Consider the following 7,954-nt stretch of genomic DNA (forward strand, 5'->3'; position numbering starts at 1 on the left):
CATTCAGCAGCTTCCACAGCTACATGAGCCAGGAGAAGCCTCCGGCTAACTTACATCTGACCTTTGGCCTTGACCTGAACTGGACTAATATAACTTATACAACTGTGTAAGCCGTTTCCTCATATCAACCTCTTTCTATACGCATGCACATACAAGCGTCACTGTTTTTGCTTCTCCAGAGAACTCAACGTGAGGAAACTCCAGTTTCCTCAATCATCAGATCTAAACACTGACCTGAGTGGTTATAAAAGCAGGATAAATAAAATCGAAAGTAATCTCAATGTTTCTGTGTCACACGAGCTAGTTTCCAGCAACTGGGGGTGGGAGGTTGACATTTGGGACCCATCCAGCTGCACCACTGCAGAAAGGCCTGGTGAATTTCTCGCATTAAGAAAACCCCGTAGAGCAGTTCTACTTTGTACAGCGGAGGGTTGCCGTGAGTGAGACTTGCTGACAACTGGGACAGGGACTGGCCGGTAGTGAATCTGATTGTAGTTTTGATTTGCATTTCCTTGATGGGTTGGATCTTCGCTCTTGCTGGATTGTCCTGTTTTAGAGCTGTCACATGTTGATGTTTCAGCCTCATCTCTGGCTTTTCTTATTTACTTATTTTTTCAGTCCATGAAGAGAGCCACACCTTATACTGAGGCACTTGGCAAAATGGAGGGTGCATTGAGACATTTTGAGATTCCTCAACACAGCCAGGAAGTGAACCCATCTTATTCCAAGAACCATGCTGTTCTTTGGCATCTTTTGAATTCTTTATAAAAGCACAGATTCTTCAACAAGTTAATAGTATGAAGAAAAATAGAATGAGGGAGTGTTGTTCTAAATTTAGAAAGACACAGGACCTCACAAACCAATGTAATGATGTAATGGGGATAGTGGGAAAAAATAGTAAAAATATTTTTGGGGTGTTATTGGACAAAACTGAATTAGATTAGATTAGCATCAGAAGACACCAAAGGATCATTCCTAATTGTGTTATGCACAATGATGGTATTGTGATTATATAGAAATGAGATGAAAATGAAATGACGCCTGAAATATGCTTCAAAATATGTTCACCAAAAAAATGAAAGAGATGAAATACAGGTTGGAAAACAGCAGTGATTGTTAAATTTGGATGATGAAATAAAGAAGCTCATTTTCTACTTTTCTTTCTATTTTCATGTGGACTTGAGATTCTTCATTACAATAAAACCACTGTGGAGAGAACTATAAAATATGAATGTGAACTGAAAAATGCAATAAAATATAGGTTTCCATCTGTCTATGCTCAGTTGAAATCTTCTTGGGTTTACTACTTGAAAAGTAATAAAACTTATTCAAACGAGTCTTATAGATTGCATTTTAACTTAAAACTGAACACTCCTGTCAAATTTCCAAGCAGTTCTATTGTCACATAATGTGACATATCATCCAATCACATTAAAAAGAGTTGTAGAATCATCACCATCTAGCAAGCTTCTGTTTATTCAGTGTGGGTCCTAATAACCAGTAGTGCTTGTGTTACTTTTCTCACACAAACTCCAGCAGGAATGTCCCCTTGGTAAGTTTAGTTGGGCTACCTGTGAAGCCCTGTGAAGGTAGAATATTCCCATATTCCTCATTACTTTTCTCCCAACACCAACGTTTATCCCAAATCCCAAAATGCATTGCAATATCTCCAGGAATTTGTCTTTATTTCCTACAAGGCGTTTTGTTTTTACATAGCCAACAATTCCCTTTTGCACTATTTTACTTTTGATGTATACAAGTTTCAAATAAATTACATGTTACGGTAACAAAGACAACTGCCATAAACGAGGTTGATGGCAAGCACACTTGAATCTTGGAGAGCAACACACAGCTGAGCTGGTGGGAGTCAAGCACAGGGTGCAGCCTGCTCGGCCAGCATAGTTTACAGGGGCATGAGATGTGCGGTTAATAGAGTGAGCTAAGAGGAAGTCAGGTATTCTGTTTGGGGGGTGGTGGTGGAATTAATTGATAAAATGTTTCATCTCATACCAAGTTCTTTGAGTGATGGATGCTTGTCCACAAAGCTTTGGGGAAGAGTCAAGGCTGTGCTCAGATTCTATACGTGGTACTTGGGCCAGGACCTGGGGCCAGTAAATAGAGGAAAAGGATGGTGGAAGGTGACTGGAGGAGAGGGTTTGAGTCAGTCAGGCAGAGTTGGTTGCTGGCTGTATTAGTCTGGGTACTTTGGAGAAACAAATCCACAGAAACTCACGTATAAGAGAGAGTTTTAAGTGCGCATCAAGAAAACATCCCAACCCAGTGCTGCCCAAACCCACAAGTCCAACATTAACCCATTAACCCATAAGTCCAACACCAGTCCACAAAGTCCTCCTCCATCTCACAAAGCAAGCCGAGTCAGTGAATGTGTAAGCATCTCAGCACTGGCAGGGGTCTTCACACGGCTGCCCCAGCACCCAGGGCTGCATCAGGTTAGGTCCATGTGGCTCCTCCTTGGGGATGTCTTGCAGGAAGTCAGTCTTGCAAGCTGAAGTAGGGAACTGCTAAGGCAGCTGCACCCTGGTGCGACCATCAATAGCAAGAGACCTACGAACTCGAAAGGCCAGGCTCACCGAGCCATTTATCCCTCCGCCCTTCAACTAACCCCACATGTGTTTATCGACCAGGTTGGCACAATAAACTAACTACCTCACTGGCCTTCCCTTTCAAGAGATTACATTTGCTCAACTAATTCTCACAACAAACGGGTGCTGAGAATGAGGGTCAGCAATGTAAACTCCATTCTTCTGGATTCTGTTGAAGCTCCTTCATCATAACTCAGCTGCCTCCCTGGGGTGAGGTTGAGTATTTGCTTCCAGCTGCTGGGTAGCTGGGCAGCCATATCCTTCCAGAACACAATGTACTTTTTTCGGGAGCAAGACAGAGACTAATTATGAATCATTGGGCACCAGAGCTGGAAGGGGTCACAGTCTCTTTCCCATCCATGTGTTCCATTTCACAGCTGAGGAGGTGAGGTCTAGCTAGGCGGTGGCTTGCTGAGAACTTGACTACCGTGATGGCCATTTGCAGCTAACATAAATATCCTAATTATGTACTAATTCCAAACCTGTGCCCAAAGTCCTCTGAAGCTCCCAGGGAAACTCTATCACTGGACAATGATACCTGGCTGGCAAGAAGAGAAGCAAAGCGATGTAAGTGCTGGCAAGGAGACTATGGACTATAAGAGACACTCATTGCTGAGTGGGATGAGATGGCTCTTCAGTGATCAATCTAGCTAAAGCTTTCATTGTGCAGTGGATGACACTGAAACTCATAACAAGTTATTATTAGAAGCATGAGCTAGGACAGGCAAATACAGTAGAACCCTGGTACTCGACTGCATCAGTACTCGACATGATCGGATTTTGACTCAAAATGTCGAGAAAATTTTGCATCGGCGCTCTAACAAAACACCGGAATCCTACCCAATGCATGTGATTTTTGTAAGCAAAAGCAGTTCGTGTTTCAGTCACTCAGCATTAGTTGGTGTTGTTAGTATGCATTGTTTAAACCTTTTGCGGCTGTGTTCCAAGCATTTTGCTATGATGTTCCTAGTTTTTGTGGCTTTTTGTACCATGTTTAGATTAAAAAACATAGGTCCTAAGAAAGAATGTTTTGAAAAGAATCATCACCATAAGGAACGGGTTAACTGTTATCAATATTGTTGATGATCATTTAGTCAACCCTTTTACAAAACAGTCAAGGAAATGCCAACAGCAGACAACAGTAGACAGATCTTTTTTTAGAGAAAGCCAGTGAAAAATGGCAAAGAAGGGGAAAAAACACTCCTGAAAAACAGCTGCCAGTTGCTTTTATGGAAGGGGACTCTCCTTTCAAACAATGACTCTCTCTCCACATCCGTGTCCACAGATCCAGATCCTCATCAAAATCAAGGTATAGGCCATACTGTACTTCTTAAAAACGTTTTTAATGTTGTGATTCTTATTTAAATTATGTTACTTAACTCTGAATTTATTACTTTGAAATTTCTGTGTACTGTTTTGTATAAAAAGGCAAAGTTAGGGTAAAAACTTGGTGGCCGAGAATAGATTGATCCATTTGCTGTTGTTTCTTGCTTCTTTTTTTTTTAAGCCACAGGTAATGCGTTTTATTTGAAAAATCTCGGAAATTTTATTTTTAACTAAATGCATCAATTTCAGTATAGTATACAGCTTAACGCATGGTGATTCTTATAGATGTTAGTCAATAACTTTTACCACTGATTTCTCTAGCACTAATAACTAAATTTTACATATTCTATTGGTACTTTTCATAATTCAAATGCACTGCCATCGAATGTATTCTGACTCCTAACAAACCTATAGGGCAGGATAGAACTGCTTGGGTGGGTCTCCAAGACTTTAACCGTACTGCTTGTTTGTTTTAGTAGAAAGTCATGTCTGTTTTCCTACGGAGCACCTGGTGGTTTCAAACTGCTGACCTTGCAGTTAGCAGACCGAAGCAGACCCCACGACATCACAGAGTTTGTGAGTATAATTCTAAAGAAAAAACTCTGAGCTTCATTTCTTTCTTGCATTTCTGTTTTAGCTTTTAATAAACAAAAAGGTATATTTCTGATACTCATATATATTCTTCTAGTAAAAACGTCAAGTTCAATTTCTCAGAATTCAAGAGTTGATGAATTTGAGAATTACATTTTTATACCCATTTTTTCCAAGCATATCAGTTATGATGCTAGTAAAAAGAAATCATGAAGGTCTTATTTCCTGAAGTATTATGAGAAGAAAAATGTCAGTGACATTTACTGGCCTCTTTAATATTATATTGTAATCCAGAAATGAAAATTAAAAAGTCAAACCTTTATTTTTAAGAGGTTTTTTTTTTTTTTGTTCAAAGTTTGAAACTTTGAGTGTGCTAAAATTACTCTGAATGGTACTCTTATTGAAGAGTTCAATAAATCAGAAATTGTTCTCAGTAAAGTTTTGGAAATTTTAATAAATCCAGGTTAGTGTTGACCTATTTCTTCCTAAAAGACTAAAAAAAAAGCCCTACATTAATTGTGTATATGATGTACATATAAAGTTTACAACAAGAAAATGGCTTATACAGTTGTAGAAACAGTAGTGAGGTCCAAGTTCAGGCAGCTTTAAAATTTTAAGTCACGTTATGTTGGACTTTTCTCCTGATTCGTTCTATTTGAGGATGATTAATCTAGATCAGCAGGAAGGTAATAGACTGGTGACTGCAGAAGTTCTTCAGTTTAAGGCTGTGGGTTAGATGTTAAGCTGGAGGCTTTTGCTGACCCTTGAAGCTACTGGGGATGATGAACCGAGCCTCACTGACGGAAGAAAGAGTAACTCAACATGGGCAAAGGCGATCCTAAGAAGCCGAGAGGCCAAATGTCATCATCTGCATGTTTAATGTCATCATCTACATGTTTTGTGCAAACTTGCCGGGAGGAGCCCAAGAGGAAGCACCGGATGCTTCTGTCGATCTCTCAGTTTGCTAAGAAGGGCTCAGAGCGGTGGAAGACCGTGTCTGTAAAGAGAAGGGAAACTTGAAGACATGGCTCAGGCGGACAAGGCCCGTCATGAAAGAGAAGTGAAAACTCACATGCCTCCTAAAGAGGAGACAGAAAAGAAGTCTGAGGATTCCGAGGGACCCGAGACCTCCTTCAGCGTTTTTGTTTGGTCTTGTTCTGAGTGCCGCCCCGAGACAAAGATGAACAGCAGGGCTGGTCCAGCGGGACATTGCGAAGAAGCTGGGAGAGATGTGGAATCACACTGAGGCCCATGACAAGTGGCCCTATGAGAAGAAGGCCGCCAAGCTGTCGGAGAAATACGAACAGGATACTGCTGCATCCCAGGCTACGGGAAGCCTGATGCCAGCAAAGGGAGTGGGCACGGCTGCGAAAAGCAAGAAAAAGGAGGACGAGAAGGACGAAGAAGACCAAGAGGAGGAAGAAGAAGAAGGTGAAGATGATGGTGATTACATTGGTTCTAGCACAGTTTTTTCCCCATTGTCTATGTACACAACTCACTCCTTTGGAAGAAAAAGAAATGTAAGGCTGTGTAAGATTTGGTTCTAAGCCATACAGTGTCTTTTTTGGTGTAGTTAACATACTACCGAATGTGTCTTTAGATAGGCCGGTCCGCTGGCCTTTCCAATAGCCACTAACCTTGCCTGGTACAGTATGGGGCTTGTAAATTGGCATGGAATCTTGAAGCAGGCACTCACTGGTGTACGGCACACAGTAGTTATACATGGGGATGGTAGTGTGGGGGGTTCCTTTTATTCCCCCTCGTCAGTTGTCTCGGATGCAGCTTGTATGAAATAATTGTTGTTCTCTTAACTGAATGCCACTCTGTAATTGCAAAAACAACAAAAAGGCTGCAACTGTTTCATTGACATTCTGAATGCTTCCAGGTAAATACTTTTTTTTTTTAATTTAAAAAGAAGAAAAAACGAAGGTCCTTCTGGAGGGGGAAGTAGGAAACCGGAAAAATTCTCTCGAATTCTCCTTCCCCCATTCCCCTTTGGTTTTCTCTCGTGTCACTGAAATCAGGGCCAAGAGGTCATCTGGCCTAGACTTACCCTAGGACTTACCCATTCTAGAAGACTGTTGTTGTTCGCTGCAGTTGAGTCAGCCTCGTGATGACCCTGTGAGCCACGGAACAAAATGCCACCCAGGAGGATCTTGAAAAAAATGTCCTTAAGTTAACAATAACGTTCCTCATTCCAACTTTTGCATTCCAATTGCCAATAACTATCAGTGCATCTTGATAGCATATTTGATCAATTTATGATTGAAGACGTTGGTAGAATTCTTTAACTTCTTCAACCCTAGCTTCAGTGGTTGGTGCAAAAAAATGGACTTATGTATTAATTCGATTTCCTTGAATGTGGATAGATATTATCCTATCACAGACAGCGAATAAGCCTTGAGGTGTCCTTTGTGGAGATGAAGGCAGCACCATTCCTCTTGATTGTGTCCTTTCCAGCGTAACAAACCCTATGATTTTCTGACTCATTCAGCTTGCTAATGCCTAGAATATCGATCTTTGTGCACTCCATTTCCTTGTAATGGCTTCTAATTTTCCCAGATTCATACATTCCAAGTTACAAGTATTCATTATATTTGCATCGTTTGCTTCACATTTTGAGTCATGTCCCATCAGCGAATGAAAGCCCGCAGGCTCTTCTCCCACAGGCTTCCCTACCTCCACGTCATTGTGGGCGCCTCTTCCTCAGTCACACTGTGAGAGCCTTCTGACCCGAGGGGCCCAGCTTCTGGCACTCTCTCTGACAGTATTCTGCTTCTGTTCCTGAAGGTTTTAGTGACGGACATGTTTCTATGCTGTCCTCAGGGTTTTCAGTGGCTAATTCCTCAGAAATGGACAACCCCGTCCTGCTTGGTAGTCTGTGCTCAGACTGGACGCTCTGCTGAATCTGTGCACTTTGGGTGACCCTGCTAGCATTTGAAAGGCCAGTGCTGTAGCTGTCAACAACACACTGGCCACCGCAGTAGGACAGATGGCAGACCAGTGGCGGCGGCAGTGTTGCATTGGTGTCATGAGAAGGGACTGTGACAGTGTCTGCCAACAATGATCCAGAACTCTCTGTCCTTAATTCTTCAGGAGGTTGTACAGCGATCTACCCTTATGCAGTAGGGAAGGCTATACGCAACCAACCCTTAGGGACCAGACACTGCAGGAATGTTATTCAGTTCAAAGACAGGAATTTCCCCCATTTCATCCAAATGCTCTGGCTCTGTGACCAGATCAGGAAAACACTGGGATGGTCTTTCTGGGGAAATACTTTCAGTCCAGTGAGGCTGTCAAAGCGATAAGCATCTTTCTGATGGTTCTGGTACTCTAGACCCATCTGGCCCAGAAAATCCAACAATGCACAAAGATTAGGCATGCTGAAAGAAAATGTTTGTTAAATATTCTCAGCTTCTCAAAAAGGTTCAGGC

At 41.8% G+C, this 7,954-nt stretch overlaps 1 pseudogene; it reads left to right on the forward strand.

The window, feature by feature from the left end:
- Nucleotides 1-5,342: 5,342 nt before the first annotated feature.
- On the forward strand, nucleotides 5,343-6,067 carry LOC101650819 (annotated as a pseudogene).
- The last annotated feature ends 1,887 nt before the right edge of the window (nucleotides 6,068-7,954 follow it).

Source organism: Echinops telfairi, unplaced genomic scaffold (genome assembly GCF_000313985.2).
Source record: "Echinops telfairi isolate 266 unplaced genomic scaffold, ASM31398v2 ScPeMD7_443;HRSCAF=831, whole genome shotgun sequence".
In the NCBI taxonomy this organism is placed as follows: Eukaryota; Metazoa; Chordata; class Mammalia; order Afrosoricida; family Tenrecidae; genus Echinops; species Echinops telfairi.